Raw genomic sequence first — 17456 nt, 5'->3', positions numbered from 1 at the left:
TAAGCAAAGATAACAAAAAAGTGAGAATAAATGACATATTTTTCAAAAACAGCAAGTCAGGGGAGAAAACAAACATCTTTCAAACCTATTTTTTCTGACCATTAAGTCTTCAGATACACAGACTTATCAAGCACTAGTGATTAGTGCAGAATATACCAATTTAAAATTCAGATAAACCTCAAATGTTTAACATTTAAAGGGAAAAAAAGTGTATGTTTGCAAGCCTGAGAACATGCCACTCATATGTAGAAGTTTTGTAACAGAAGGAACATCCACTTAAAAAAAAGAAAGAAAAAGAAAAGAAAAGAAAAGGAAAGAAAAGAAAAGAAAAGAAAAGATATAATGATTAACGAACATTTTATGGAACTATTAAACAAATATCTTGAGATGTCAGCCAGGAAGTTAAAGTGTGGGAGTCAAATGATTCTTCTAAATGGACAATGACCCCAATCATGATGCATAATTAAGGAAAACGAAGTCAGTGTTTTGAAGCGACCGCAGCAAAGTCCTGATCACAGTTCCAGAGAAAATCTGGAAAAAGTTAAAGGTATAGCTCGCAAATATGACTCAAAAACAGTTAGAAATACTGGGTTAAAATCAAACAAATAGTTAGAAAAGGTGTGTAAAAACCTGACTTTGAAGCAAATAATACAACACTCTCTTTCACCTTATGCTGGCCTCTAGTAAACAGGAAAAAGAAAAACTGACGCTACTCACTTCAACGCAACACACTGGAGGCGTTGTTCACGTGTTCTAATCTCTGCTGCCACCTTGTGGACAAAATCAGCAAAACAGCTACAAATGAAAAATCGTCTGAGAGCTTCTGCTGTAGTTACAGAGTTTAATTTTGTTGGCGAAATTGTTAAATATTGCCCGATTCATCGGGTAAAACCAGAACTCTTTGGGAACGTGAATTGGGTGTTGATCTATCTGATTCATGGTGGGATAAAGTTATTCTCAGCAAACGCCAAACCACACCATGTGCCAGGTTACAGCTTGTACAGTTTAAAGCGATAAACAGAGTCCACTTCTCAACATCCCATCTATCTAAGATTTTTCCTTCGATTTTGGACCAGTGTGACAGATGCCAGACCTCTCCCTGCAATTTAAGCCATATGTTTTTCTTTTGCCCGAGCTTACAAACATTTTGGAACTATGTCTTTTCCATACTCTCAGGGGTTTTTGGAATCCAGATCCAAAGCGATCCACTAATTGCCATTTTTGGAGTTCCAGGGACCTCACTTAACCTGTCACCCCTACAGGGAGAGGTCTTGGCTTTCTGTTCTCTCCTTGCCAGGCGCTTCATTTTACTCTGCTGGAAATCTCTGACACCTACATCTACTTCACAACGGCTTAATACTGTAAGCTCATGCTTAAAGATAGAAAAACTTTTACTAACAGTGAAAGGCAGTTCAACAAAATTTACTTACAAGTGGGCACCTTTTGTGACATACATAAAATCCCTGCCTTTATAATGCATAGATTGATGTGACTGACTCATCATGTCATGTGACTAAAATTTACAGAATAAATGGGTGGAATGTTGTTGCCTTTTAGCTTCTCAATGCCGTCCGACCCTCTCTCCCCTGTTTGTTTTTTTTGTATTCTTTTTTTTATGTATTTATACTTATTTTGACTCGTTTTTGTTATGTCAGTACGGTGATTTATGTTCATTATGGGAAAAAAATCAAAAATCGGAGAAGTCATGTAAGTTTTGCAAAATGTATGTAATATCAATGTATGTATGATCTCCTGATAAACAAATAAAATAAAAAAAAGAAATCGTTAAATATTTATAGGGTTGATATAAAACCTGTGACTGAACAGAATCAGTAAAACCCACCAGCACAGAGAGCAGGAGGCTTGAAAGTTAAGTGCAAATAAAAACCATGTGTGGAAAAAAACACTTCTCATGAGTACATATGGTCAGCAAACTCCGGTGCTAATAAAAACATAAATAATGAACATCCAGTGTAATAGAAATGATCAATTATGGCACGATACATAATTTAAAAAGCAACTCAAGTGAAAACGTATTTGTCTATCGCGAGGATTTGTTTTTGAAGAACCAAATGTGACTCCAAGGATTTTTTTTTTTAAATAAATGATTTGTCCTAAAATTGTTCAGCTACTTAAAGAAGTGGAGGAGAAAACACGTGATTAAGACATCTGTTTGCTGTGTCTCGATCTCTGTGTTGATGCACGTCTCACATCCACCCAGGCGGGATGGACAGACCGTGTCGGCCAGTCCTCTGGCCGCAGGGCGGTCTGCAGAGGTTAACAGAGACGACCTGTTCTCTCACATTTACACACCATGTTGCCACCGGTCAATGAAGCCTGTGTTGGCACTCTGTTTTCTCTGAGATTTCTCCTCCTTCCTCCATCCATCCTTCCTCCTTTCCGTTCCTCCTGAGCTGCTTTCGAGTCAGGAAAATTTGTGAACAATATTTCAAACAACTGGCCAAGACAGACTGCACCAAATAGCAAAAAAAATAAATAAGTAAATAAAAAATCTAAATAGCATTTATTGACGCTTTTGGATGAAAACATGAGAAAAGGCGAAAGAATTCAAATACTGCTGAACAAAACAGAGTCAGAATAAGGGTCAGCGAGCCAGATCTCAAGTTGAAGGAAAGTCCTGCATTTGTCAGATGTGCCGAAATTAATTTTTTGTCCATATCTAACAAAATGTTAGAGTTTAACTTGCCTGACTTGTAACTTAAGGCTCTGTCCCTGAGAGGCGGTACTGGAGCCGTCAGTTTGGGTTCAGTGGCGACTGTAGGAGAAGGTCGGCGTCTGACTGTTTGATCAAATCTCCTTTGTGTCTTGGACAGCAGGTGGCAGACAGAGTATCTGTGGAATGTGGCAGATGATAATAGATGTGCACAGACACACACACGCACGCACACACACACACACACACACACACACACACACGTTTGCACGCATGCAGACATTTCCCACCAACTTCCAAGAAACCTTCAACCAACTTCTTGGAAAAAAGATAATCATTTCAAATCTAATAGAGGTGTGGATCATTTTAAGGCTTAGCCGCATCTCCTTCCCTCTGTGTGCACATAACGAACGAGGAATCGGATTCAGTGAAGATTACACAGGGAGCGCCGCAAGTTTCTGTAGCGGTGACACAAGTGTTTACGTTCTTCATTAACTTGCACTGAAGACGTGTTCAAATTTGTTTTGTTTGCTGAAAACATTTGGATGGAGACAATAAGAGCTAAAGAAAAAAAGAAAAGGGGCCCCAAATAAACTGTAAATAAACTATGATTTAGAAAAGTAAATAAAACAAATTATGTTTTAATGAAGTAGATCTATAATTAAGAAGCACCGATAAGAATAAAGCTCAACTTTTAACGGATCTTTGTTATGCAGTAAATGCACATTCATTTTAACAAGTTCTTATAGATTCATAATGTACCAAAGTTTGGGAAAAACATTTTAAAACAATTGCAAAATCAATTTTCATAATGCAGCCGTTTTGTCTAAACTTGTTAAAACAAATAACTGTGAAGTTTTCAGGGATATTGTCTGTTCATGTTTCTCAAATAATGTCTGGTTAAAAAGCGACATTCCTGCAAAGTTTAGCGCCTAAAAGTTTATCCAAATCAGACCAAATATTGATCAAAACAAAAAAAATATGAAGTAATTTCAGAAAGAGCTGTATATATCTTTTAACATTTTCAGCTAGAAATGTCAAACCTCTGTAATTTGATAAAAGATATAAAAAAAAAAACTAATAAAAAACTATGAAGGGATACAGATTTATATTGGGGGAAAAAACAGAGTGAGGTTTAAATATTCCCTGGAATAAATAATGTCTTGATAACACAGTGCAGCACCAAAAACTCCATAAAAGTCCGGCGAGGACCGCATCGCTCGTTTTGTGCATCGCTCGTTTTGTGCATCGCTCGTTTTGAAAATTTGACAGAAATTCTCCGAGCAGTTTAGCAAAAATGAATTTGTATTCCTGGGTCGGTCGTTTTATAGGGAGCTTTTTAGTTTGTTTGACAGCCTTGTTTTGTGTGTGGGGGGAGGGGGGAGGGTGGAAAGAGTAGCGGAGGCAAAAGAACAGGAAGGATTAGAGGGAGGGTCAAAAAAAAAAAGTCACGGAGGAAATGGTGAGAATAAGAAAAGTGAATGTCACAAAAGGTTATCAGAGGAAGAGTTTGACCTCAGGGTGGGATTAACTCAAACCCCTGACCTGCCCACCCACCCACCCAGCAGCTGCTGACAGAAGTTTATCCTAACTAGTAGAAGTCATGTTTGACACCATAACCCAGTTCAAAGTTAAACTCTGCAACACTGATGTAACATCCTTAACACTTTAAACGAGCGGGAGCAGTTCCCTGCAGCCAAACTTATAAAGCTTCGATTAAATCGTAATTTGTTTACTCGAGCAAATTTTAATCAGTTATCAGAAATAATAAGTACTTGTTTTTACTCGAGTACGATTCTTGTCTACTCTGCCCACGTCTGAAAGTGACGATACGACTTTGGCCTGCAAAGATTGTCGTTGTCAAGGCGATAACAAGCGACTGAGCTAATGCGGCGCGTGAACTTCTGACTTTGGCACACACAGCCGCCATACAGACACAGTTGCGCTGAGTGACTCACTGTAAGGCCCACTGCTCAATGCAAATGGATGAGTGCATTGTGTGGAGTCAGCGGGAGGTCAGGAGTGGACATCTGCTGAGAGACATTCTTCCATTAGATCGAGTGTCGGCGCTTGTTGCTTCATCGGCTGCCTCTGGCCTCGCCATCCAAACTTCCGTCATCCTCTCACAGTTGAATTCTTGTTGCTTTATTTCATTAAAAGTTTTCACGCGCTGCTCCTGCGCAGGTGGGAAACATCGGGACATTTTCCAGGTGTAGATAACATGGATTAAGAAAATTAAAATCTACAAAGTGATCAGCAGTTCCTAGATTTTATTCTGTGCTTCAGTGGTTCTTCCTTTCTGTCTTGTGTCAGTCTTTTTGTTTCTCCTTGGGAAACATTTATGCTTCCTTTCCTTCCTCTGTCCTTCCTCCATTAATGGATTCTTGCTTCCATTTCTTCCTTGTGTACTTCTGTCCTTTCTTCATTGTTCTCCTTTTTTTGTTTAACTTTCTTCACTTCTCCTGGTCTTTGTTTCTCTTCCTGTATTTGTTGAGTCTTCACTTCTGTCTTTGTGTTTCTTTTTCCTTCCCCCTGTCCTTTCTACCTTTACTGTTTCGTTTCTTCATTCATTCGCTCCTTTATTTTCTTCCTTCCTGTATTTCCTCCTTGCTTCCTTGTTTTTCTTCCTTCCTCCTCTTTGTCTTTTTCTTTCCTTCATTGTGTTTGCCATTTCTTTGATGTGTCCTTCTTCCCCTTCCTTTTTCTCCTCCTTTCCTTGTCATGTGTCCCTGTTCCTTGGCCCCTTTCCTTCTGTCAGTGGTTTTTACTGGTACCAGGTACAAATCCTGCCTGCTATTCGTATATCTACCATAAGGTACTACTATAGTTTTGCATACTATATTTTAATGACTCTAACAGACTCAGAGGTCTTAATGTTAAGATTTGAAAAGTCTGTACAGATACAATCAGACAAGTAAAATGCAAACAATCACTTTCAATGTAAATGAATTCATGTTGACTGATTTTCCCTTCACACATTAAGCACTGAATTCCTAAACTGCAGCTCTCAGCGTGTGTTTGTGTGCCCTGTGATGTTTGATCAGCTGTAAGTGTTGTTCTCACAGCTTCATGCGTTCAGCCTCCTTCTCCTCCTCCGACATGAATCGTTACGAAATCGTTAAAAGTTTCCTTCAGGAAGAACGCAGAACATGCATCCTAACGTGAAAACGTTTGTGCCATTCCTGTTTCTCCTCGTCTGCCCTCCGCATTGTGATTTCGTGTCGTAAACTCGGAACGGAGGGGGAGAATGAAAGGCAACCTTTGCTGAAATGTGGCAGGGAAATATTAGCTCATGCTTGTTCCACAGTCCCGCTGGCAGAAGACCATCTATTGACCACCCACGGGAAGCAAAACCACAAAATGCCGCATTGTTGGGAGCTGGAAGCAGAATGCTGCTGCACACGCTGCCGGCCTTCCTGTCTGCGTACTGAAGGGATCCACAGGTGACTGAACACTGAGTAAATCTGCATAGGATCTGTTTATATACAGAGGAAGACTAAGTATTCCTGTTAGCTAAACACGCTACGTTCCTGTAGCTCCGTGATGAGTTTTATGAAAGCTTAGTTTATAACGCTGCAGCTAAATGTTGACAGTCAGCTCAGGATGCAGTGTTTACAGTGTTTATGACTGGAAAGAGGGCGAGACACACTTTATAGGAAACGCAACACTGGAACCTCACCCTATCGTTAACTGCATAAAAAGAAATGTGAGCTGTTCAACACTTGGGATTATTCCCAAATTTATTCCACACGACTTTATCTGACCTGTCTGCTGTATTCCTTACTCTTCAGGAGTAAGGAATACTCCTGAAGAGTATTCCTTACTCTTCACAAGATGTTCTTTAAAACATCTTGTTTTAAAGAACAAGATGTTTGTTCTTTAAAACTTTGAGGCGTTCACACAAACAGCAGCATTTTTGCTGAGATTTAATTAAAAAAATATAAACTTGACACTCCTAAAAGTAACGCCACATCATATTTAGGATTATCCAGTTGGTGGATCTCATATCTGCAGCATCATGACCTGGTTTCATTTTATGCACACATATCGAAAGCCATTTATTATTTTCTCTCACCTCCTATTCGATGTGTGTGTGTGTGTGTGTGTGTGTGCGCGTGTGTGTGTGTGTGTGTGTGTGTGTGTATGTGTGTGTGTGTGTTTCACTTTGTGTCAAACTGACTGAATGTCACAGCAGAGCTTTTCCCAGAACAACGTAGGTATTTCTTTTTTAAATTGCTAATAGGAATATGAATCAGATTTTGACTTTAATTTTAATTCCCTGAACATTCAGTGGATTAAAACGTGACGCTCTCTCATCCCGTTTTGCACGCTCTGACGCCTGGAAGCAGCAAAAGCTCACCCGAACATAAACAGGTTCTCTGGAGTGTTTTTCTCGTGAAATTCCTTTCACCGCGAGTGAAAACGTTTCGAGTCAGTTTTTACTCAGGAGAACTTCCTCCCTTCCATAACGAATCGCTGTTTTGCTCTGGATGTTGAGTCTGAGATCGCCTGGTGGAGTTCTGGTCTGACTTTACAAGGAATGGTGTCAAACACATTTGTGTAATTCTTATTTAAAAAAATGAAATAAAGTAAAGTCACCCTGCATTCTCACCTTTTCCAGTTATATTCTTTGAATTTCAATCAAACTGAGCACTTTGTGCCGTTCAAAATGTGCAGTTCTCTGAATGAGATCTGGGCAGATTAGAACAAAACGGAGCAGGATGTTTTCATTCGCCGTCATCACGTTGTAAGAAGTGAAAGGTGGGTTGTTCCAAACTTCAGTCAGTCAAGAGTCTCTTCTCACGATTTGATGAAAGCTGGCATAATTCAGATTTGCCGCTCGCTGTGCAGCTGCGTCACTCAAACACACTCGCAGTTTAAAAACTGATTCCAGAACGCTCTCCTTCAGGATCGATCGATGGAGAGTTAGAGCAATCAGAGCAAATTGCATTTCTACCGTCATGTCTGGCTGTCGGTGTGACGTCCTCTTTCTCAAATGCTGGGTCAGTTTTACGCCTGATGTAATGGGATTCACAACTTCCAAAAAGTTAAGTTTCTCCAGTCGTAAGAAGAAGCAAACTTTTTGTGCATCATCAAGAGTTTAATGTGAGCGACGTCTCTGTATTGTCTTTGTTTCATGTTTGCCCAGACATGTTTAATTATGAGCTGAACATAACTGATGTTTTTTGTAGGGATTGGTTTTGGTGACCTCCTGATTTATTGATGCATTGTTGGAGTAACTTTGATAGACCAGACAATCCTAGGAAGATTCCTCTCTGCTTCCTGTTTTTTTTTTTTGTTTGTTCTCCATTTGTGGATGACAGCCACTGGATTCCCTCTAAGCCTTCTCAGATTGTCTTCCGTTCTCGCCTGTTCCTGAATTTTCTTAGACCGAGGCATGAAGTGATTTTGAGGTAGTTTATGGTTAATCAGCTGATTCATGATTAACATAGAGCTAGCTTGGTTTGGATAGTTTTTCTACTTTAAATAAATTAAATCACAATTAGAAATGTAGGGTTTTTTTCATCTTTACATCAGTTATTTTTGTTCAATATTAACATTTCTTTGATTATCTGAAATATTTATGTGTGACAAACAACTGAAACGAGTGTAAAAATTCCTGTTTTATCAAAATCTAAGAAAAGGGTGAAAAAAACACCTAGAAAACTCGTTGTGTGTTGTTTACACAAGAAAGGTGAACCTCAGATCCCATCACACAAACAGAACAAACACTGCTTCGAACAATTAAAGAAGATTTTAAAGCCTTAAAGTTGCTTCAAGGCTGTCTTTGTTGAAGCGTCGAGAGCAACGAAGGCGTTCCCACTGATCGCGATTCTCACACAACTCTTCAGAGAGAAACCATGGAAACGGCACAGACAAACAACAACAGACAACCACTGGCATCTCCGTGTTTGCTGTGCTTCAGTGATGCTTCAAAGCGGCTGTCTTCGTGAAGTAATTAGGTCAGCTGATGGACGATGATGGTTTTCATCAGCATCTTTTTCATTTTCACCCCAGGTACACGGCGCTTTGCCCTGAATGCTAATAGCTGGCGAAGCTGCACGATCTCTATGGGGATCGCATCATGGAAAGTATGAAGGAGAGCAGCAACACAAAAAGAGACCTTATGTTCCTCCTTCCAGAGAGAGAGAGAGGGAGAGAGAGAATGATTTTCCGTTTTCACATCACATTGAGTTATACTAAAGCAATGACACCTCTTACAGTTGACCCATTGTGTCGAAACGTGTTCGGACCAAAGTGGCTTTGGACGAATGGGCGCATTCCAGACTGAACGGCCTCACGGTGTGGGTGTTCGGTGCGCTGAAGGTTTCTTTCATGTAACTCTATGAAACCGTCGTAGACGGTTTTTTTCTTCCTGCGACATCAGAGAGCAAACAAGGTCGGCGGAGAGAAGGGGGAAAAAAATGTAACTGCTGCATTGGTCCAAATGAACACTAACAGCAGTGAAATACTTTGCAGTAAAAATAATTGGATTTTTCCTTACTGTACAGGGGCCAAAACAGATGCCTGCTGGGCTCACCTTAGAATCAGTCGTATCGGCTAAACACGAAATCCATTCAGAGCAACTCAACCAGCTGTAAATATAAAGTGAAGGTGCCTACATCCAGACAAAAGGGTTTCCTCTCCATTCTCTGAAGACGGAGATCAAGAGTGAAGCCAGACGCGTTGAAAACCCAAATATTAAAAAAATTCCTGTCCTCGGCCCGAATCACGGCACAAGTTTCAGGAGAAATTACGTTTACATACGAACCAGAGAAAATGTGGATCTGTTCACACATAAATGATGTTTCCTGATTGTTTTCTTAAAAACTCCTCAGGCTATGTGATGTGCTTCCATTTTAAAGCATCCACTGCAAAAAACACAACATTTTACCAAACAATTTCGGTCCAGTTTCAAGTGCAAATATCTCAGTGCACTTGAAATAAGACAAAACTAACTCACAACGAAGTGTTCAGCAAGATACAGGAGCTTGCTTTAAGTAAATGATTCCTTAATATTGATGCAAAAGTGGTAGTTCAAATCATTTCACTTACAACATGGACAAAATGTTGCAGATCACACCGGAGCAGGGCCTTTTGCATCATCACTCTAAGTCTGTGTGAACTGGCTTCACTGAGATGAATGATGCAAACTTTGACAACGACAGCTTTGATTTTAACACAAATCAAAGCTGGCTTTGGACTAGATAAAGCGAGGAAACTTTACGTTTTTGAAAAACCCTGAGCTCATGCATGCCAAGTATCTGTACAATATGCAAAAAGCCAAGCCAGGGATCTACATATTCACACGATCTCTGCTCTTTCTCCCAAGAAGAGAGGTCAAGTAACCATCCAGAGTTATAATAAAAACTAGAGATGTGCTGATCAGGTTTTTTCCTCCCGATACCGATCACCCATGAGGGCCGATACACCGATACACCGATACCGATCACCGATACCGATCACATAATTATTTTTTTATTTTTTTATCATAAACACTACCGGTTACATTATGTGGAAAAAGGAACCATGAATTCACCTTAATTTAGACAAAAACTTGTTTTTAATAAATTTTTTTCAAGAAGAAAACTAAACAAAAAAGGCATTGTGCAAATTGTACTGCTATTGGTAATACTATCTTTAACAGACTGATAACATATGAAAGCTCTGAAGAGGCTATATAATGCAGAGAGCCAAAATAAAACCTCTCAACATTGCCAAAAAGTTCAAGTATAAAACTTAACATTCAAAGGCAAATACGGGTTCCTTACAATAAACAATCCAGAGTTAATGAATGAAAACTTCCTGTTAGCATGGCGGCTAGCTGATTACTGCTAGCTCTGAGTGGCTGTTTCTGACTGAGCGGAGTAATTATGCAGAACAGGGAGGAGATCGATTATTTTTTTAGAGATTATCTGTCTCATGTTAGGACAGCAAAGTTTTAATACGTAGGTAAAATGTTTTTTTTTTTTAAAGTTAGATGCTGCAGCTTTAACCAGGTTCGGTGTGAGAGTCACCACCAGGTGGAGCAGAAGCGAAGCTCCGTCTGTCAAATATTACTACCTGTAGCGTAGCAGCGGTTCAACAGCGAGAGCAGAACCAACGTCTTACATCGCAGCTCGAAGACTTAAATAACTTTGCGGGTTATTTGTTTAGCTTTCTGACCGTCATGCTAATCCGGGTGAGTGTTTGTAGCTGTGCGCTGCTTTACCTGCTATCTGATCCTCCGTATGTCTTTTTTACTGCAGTGAGCCTCGATGTAGCCAAACTCCGTCAAATATGGCACTGTTTTTATGTCGCATTAGCTTCGTTGTGTTGATGCATTTTGACGTGCTTCAATTTTCCGTCGCAACACGCAAACTTCCCCATTCACTCAGTGCGTTATAGTTCCACATCGCTTAGGATTTGTTGCTGCGCGTTTGCGCAGAGTGAAGGAAAGAGGAGACCAGCTGCACAGGCAGGCTGCGAAATGAGAAGCAGGGGATCGTTATCGGTAAAAGAGACAATGATCGCCGATCACCGATCATGCACTTTTTCACGAAAATCGGCCCGATTATGATCGGTGACCGATCGATCGGCACACCTCTAATAAAAACCCTTGATAGTTAAAGAAACAGTGCAAATAAGACACTTTGTGTTTATCCATATATTTTTCTTTTAAAAATCAACTTAAAATGTTTGGGTATGTGATCATTCAAACCATGAAAATGGAAAAGTTCAAATAAATGATTAATAATACCAAATCATCAAAAAGAGGTGACGTCATCTAGTAGCATTCACTAACTTTTGAATGTAAGATAAATTTTTATTCTAGAGTTAGATTTAACTCTGCTGAACATTTAAACGTTGCCAAAGTGGTAGAGGAAGCTGACATTGACATTTTTAGTTTTTACATTTTTAAAACCACTGGACTTTTCGAACGCTGTATGCAAACAATTTCAAGCATTTGACTACGTATAAACTTCTGGTAACCCACTGCTCTCTACTGTTGCAGGAATGACTGAAGCTATGCATATAAAATTAACATTTTGTCACCTTCACCTCTGCATGGATAAGCAATGCTGTGAAGAACAATAAATTTAATCCAATGAATAATTTTGTGAAGCATACAATACTCTAAGATTATTCTTATGTCAATCATCTCCATCAATCTAATTTTTTTATTTTTTTTTGCCTCCCCATAGATAAACTGAAGTCTTTCATAATGAAAACATAATATTTGGAGCAAGGATGTAGAGAATCACAGAGAAACTATTTCAAACGCTAAAATCTAAACTCGTCTTCTGATGATGCTGCATCAGCTGTTTGAGGCTCCAGGGATTTACATAAGGGCACACTGGTTATTATTATTATTATTATTATTATTATTATGATGATGATGAACCTTCTCTGTGGTTTCAAATGACTTTTCTGGATTGAACTCATGATTTGCAAGTCATAAGGTAGCCTCTACCAATTACGCCTAAGGCAGCGCACATTGTCATGAGTTTCTTAAAGCATGTTGTCAAACTCAGGCAACAAACATTTTCCTGACTGCACATGTGAATAAATTTCAAGTGCTTAAGTAGAGTGGAAGCTGCTTTCTACGTATGCCTGTCACAGTAACAAATTTTACTGGACGATAAATTGCCCCAGAAGTTATTGCGATAAACGATGATGTTGTTTCGAGAGCAAGCGATACGATGGTAAAGGCGAAAACATTTTCTCAAAGCTCAATAAACTTTAAATTCAAATGAACATCTAACACCGGAACTGGATGACATTTTAAATATCCAAAATAAATAAACAAAACAATAAATAAAATGAATTTGTGAAGTCTTTGTGAACAAAATTATCCTGCAAAAAAGGGTCTAGTTGAGACCAAAACACCAGACCGAAGAATTTTATCATCCAGTTTTTGGTAGAAAGAGACAAGAGAGAAAAACGATAAATCATGCAGATGAAAATTACTGATTAATTGATTTATTGTTTATTGTGACAGGCCTGTTTCTACGTAAGGAGTCTGGATTGCTATGTCACGGATGACCGAAAATCCAGGCTGGATTTTTATCTGAATCAGTTCGGAGCAATTACCAACACCTGGAGAACTTTCTTCATTCAGCAATTAAAAGGCAAAGTTAGTCATGAGTAAATCAACAAAAACCAAACCGTTTGCCATAAAAAGTCCATTAATATAAGGATTACGTCCAAACCCATTATTTGTATTTAAAACACTGAATGGGTTTGGACAGTCTTCAGAAACAGAGTTATGGCAAACATAAGCAAAATTTCCAATACACATCTTCTGCATATTGATCAGTTATGCACCATCTCTTTGGTTCTGAAAATCCAAGGTGCAGAACCTGACCGACCCCTGGTATGACGTGAATGACAGGTTTAATCTGTCGTGTTTCATGATGGTGTGTTCATTGTGATTTGAAGGGATCTTACAGGCTTATGAAGTAAAATTTACATTATAAAGTTATCAAACTTTACCAGCTCTGCCAGCAATTGTGACTGAAAGCAGGAAGAAAACCAATGAGAATCGTTTACTGTTGCGCTCAGCAACCATGCTAGCTACTTTTTTTTTTTTGTGTGCTTATTTTTCAATTTTAACGTCAGGAATTCAATCTTTCAATTACAAACACTATATTACGATGAAGTGTTTGTGTCACTTCAAAGCTTCAACAGCAGGGCAGTAAAAAAGGAGGTAACTCAGAACGCCATTAGCATACGAGCCAAACACTTCACCTCCCACCCTGGTGCAGTGTTTGGCTTGTCTGCCACTTCCAGCTACCCCACAGCAGATACACACACACACACACACACACAAATAAGACAAAGGGGATTAGAGGAAAGCAGGCCCCATGGCCAAACAAACAAACTATCACTCTCTCGCGGATCTGTAGACGAGGAGCAACACAGCAGGGGGTGGAGGGTCACTGAATGATAACCCAACACACAGTGGTGAGTCATATCACTGATATCATTATGGAAGTGTGAGAAGGTTGTTATTGTTACCCTGGCACCTTAAATCTGTCAATTTAACGTAAAAAAACAAACAAACTGCACTTTAACAATCAGTGTCATCACCTGGAAGTAGATTTTCTGCTGATTTCAGTGGGATTCTTGCTTAGACAGCCTATGAAAGACACACTTTATTGAGATTAAAAATAACCTTTTAGCAGTGTTGTGTTCAAGACCACCTAACCCGAGACCAAGACCAACTTCGAGTACCACAACACTGCCTTTTAGTAACTAGTCATAGTAAAATATGTTAGTTAGCAATAAGAATAGAGATAACAAGCTAATATACATTTTCCAAGGATTCTTGGATAAGAAATTTAAGCTAAATTTTAATCGGTCGCTGTACAATTTCTTGTCATACAAGCTTTTTACTTGTATTTTTTTTTTTATTAATTCAATTACAATTTAAAAAGAACATGGCACATGTCAACACAAACAAAACTTTTGAATGAAAAGGACTAATTTGAATAAAAAAATAAAAATCTTATGTTTTCTCTTTTTCTCCAAATGTCGACCAACCAAGGATCAATCAGCTTAATAACCTGAGAATCATGCTTCTCCTCACACATATGTTAAAGCTGACATGCTTCCAAAATGGAGAGAGCATTTCCTACATTTGCTGACGTACATCAAAGATCGTCAGCATAAGGAGTAACATTTCACGCTCCCACTGAAGCATGCGTCGGGTCGGCGTCCTGATTTTCACTTTGGAACTTGTTGATGTACAGAGATGATGTAAAGAAAGATGAAGCAGCAGGAAACTCACCTTCCATGAGCTGCTGGGCTGCAACCATCCTGCACAGCAGGGCGAGAAGAAGGGCAGGAGGCCACCTGCGGAGATGCAGCAGACACACCATGAGGGTCAGGGTTAGACCTTAAGGTACATTCAAAACACCAAAAACAAAGGAAAAGTCCGTATTCTTGATATGAAGTAGCTTTTCATGGACTCCAGTTGAAACTAACGCACACAAATCAAAATACGGCAATAATCCCAAGTGGGTTCTGAAGTGCAGTTGCCATGCAAAAACTTTCTTAAAGTCGTTAAACTGAAGAACTTCACGCCTAACGATAAAACAAAGGACGTCTTCTTACCCTTGACACATTTTGCAGAGTAAAACACAAAAATGCTGCTTTGGCAGGCAATTCCAGCTACATGTGTGTGATGAAAGTGCAGCAAACTCTGTGTTCCCTCTGTCCTCCCTCACCGTGCAGACCTGAAGTCACACTGCGACTCTCCCTCCCTCTCTCTCTCTCTCTCCTCCTCTCTTTCTCTCTCTCTGCACAAAGACTCTCTCAGTTAGGAGCCGAGTGACTCCCAGGATCTGCAGACTAGGGAAATCTGACTCTTAAAAAAAATCCCCCCCTGTATTTCTTCAGCACGCTCTGTAGACCCTTTCTCCTAACCTTCTGCTTTAGAAATTATTTTATGGCCATTTGAGATTATATCATGTCAATTTTTGGTCATTAAAACTAATTTTTTAACAACAGCCATTGACTTAGGTAAGGAAAAGTTTGGCGAATCCTAAAGTTAAGAAAAATGAAAGTGTGAAAGTAAATTAGGGTCGACCTTACTGTTTGGTAGCTCTGATGCACAGATATTCTCTTGGTAATCCCCAACTTCATTATTTATTCAACCACAATGAAGTTTTTGATCATCAGGGAAAACAATGACTTTCCCAGCTTTGTTTGAAAAGGGCCCATTCTAGCTTCACTTTGACAAACCAGCTGGACCAAGACAAACTCAGGAATTTGTGCAAACAATGTTTTATAGACATCTAAAGAGGACGGTTTGGGGTTTTTGAAGTAAATATCTAGTAAAAAGGTTAAAAGTAATTGATCTAACCTGCAGCAGAGATCTCTCTTTGCATCGTTTGTTTGTCTGAATGTGGATTAGTTGGTCCCGGAGGCTAAAGCTATCTGCTAATCTGTCGGGTACCAAGACCAAAATGGTAGACTGCCATTTTGAAACAACTTTAAAATGCCACTCTGGATCATGGGAACACTATTTTATGAACATTTGAACCATTCTTTCATTTGCGCGTTTATTTACACAGCAGACACAAAACGTTCAAGTGAGACGAAGGCTGGAGGCAGTGCGCCAGCAATTGTCTTCCTGTGTGAAACGCGTGCCGATAATGGAGCATGTTAAATATGTATATAAAACAATATTGCAGTGGTTTAAGTAAAAGGGTTCTTTTTTTTTTTTGCAGTGTCATACTTTGCTCTGAGAGAAAATGTTTTATATATACAAATTTCTATACGGGTTTCCCACAGACTCATCATTTATTGCATATTACAGATTGCCCACATTTCTCACCTTTATCAGTCAATGACTGTTCACTGCAGTTCAATGCAAATGTAACAGATTCATAAAAATGGCGTTCATATTCACTGCTATATTTTTGAACTTGGAGATGAAGTCTACTTTGTTTTCAGACTAGTCATGAGTCTCAGCCTCCAGGACCAAAGAATCTGGATCTACACTAAGTGAAGAGACTTTAAATAGAATCTCACAAAAAAAAAAAAAAACTCAACCCTTTTCCTTTTTTCCAAGGAAGCATGGAACAATTCCCCATTTAAAAACATGCATAACTTGCAAACTGTTTAATTTTAATAAACAGTCAGTTTATTTTTCATGGTGCCTGCTCTCTGGTAGTTCTCTGGACCAGACACTCAAGTGATTTAGAAAAAAAAGTGCTACTTTTTTTTTGGATCAGCAGTTTTTGTATTTGTATTCCACCAACTATTCTTATGACTTTTACAGATTAGAATCACCATACATGTCACCAAAACATAAATTTAGGCTGGATTAGAGCATGTTTCATATGCACTTCACTGCACAGGATGTCCAACAGGGTCTAAGCTTAAAATGTTTAAACATTCCTAATCATTTCCTAATCAGCTGTTTCATACTGTACTGAAAGGTTACTTATTTACATGTAAGTTTTTGGGGGGGTTTTTAGCTAAAAACTGAATCAATGAAGGGTTTGAATCTGTCAACTGTGGCGCTGACCTGTAGGAAAGCTTAGTTGGGTTTCATTGTCCAGATTTATGAAAAATTAGTATTTTTAATCCCTATTCAAAAGGTTCCCGACAAGGAAGTTTGAGTAGGTGAGTGTAGCACCTGTATAAATTATATCCTAAGTCTTTCACACAAAAAACGAGGTATTCAGAGGTTCACAAGGTCAGCGGGGAATCCGAGAAATAATCCATCTCGGTTCACACCCCACTGTTAGAACGATGCTGGAATGATAATGGCTCAGAAAAAGAGAGGATCCCACCACCCTCCTTTCTCCCTGCAGCTCTTTCCGAGGTGAAGCTTTCTTTTGCCGTTCCTTCTCCTATTTTCCCTCTTCAGCTACATTTAGCTCCGAGGCGGGCGGATACGCCAAAAATTACTTGCAGGTTTACTCAGAGGTCAGTGGAGACTGTGGGAGAATGAAAAGAAGCCGTGTTAGACATGAGACATTGTCCTGACCTTTACCAAATATGGCGCTGGCATTGTTCGCAAGTCTCTCCTTAGCTTGGAGAAAAAGCTAAAAGTGGCATGTTACCAAATTTTCTCTTGGAACTTTTTCGTGTTGAGCGTTTCTGCAGAAGCCCATCATCTTGTGAAGTTTACCATCTGGTGAGATTCACAGTTTTATAGTTGCATTTACCGAATGAGTTGCTGTTAATCTTATCTGAGCTGTAATTTTTCTTCACTTTAGTGAAACCTACTTGCATTAATTCATTTGGTAAAGAAACATCAAAATAAAACATTTTATTTGGACTC

The sequence above is a fragment of the Poecilia mexicana genome, unplaced genomic scaffold, assembly GCF_051168715.1.
Source record: "Poecilia mexicana isolate PSO_F unplaced genomic scaffold, ASM5116871v1 scaffold_17, whole genome shotgun sequence".
Lineage (NCBI taxonomy): Eukaryota > Metazoa > Chordata > Actinopteri > Cyprinodontiformes > Poeciliidae > Poecilia > Poecilia mexicana.
Note: the sequence above shows the minus strand (reverse complement) of the source record.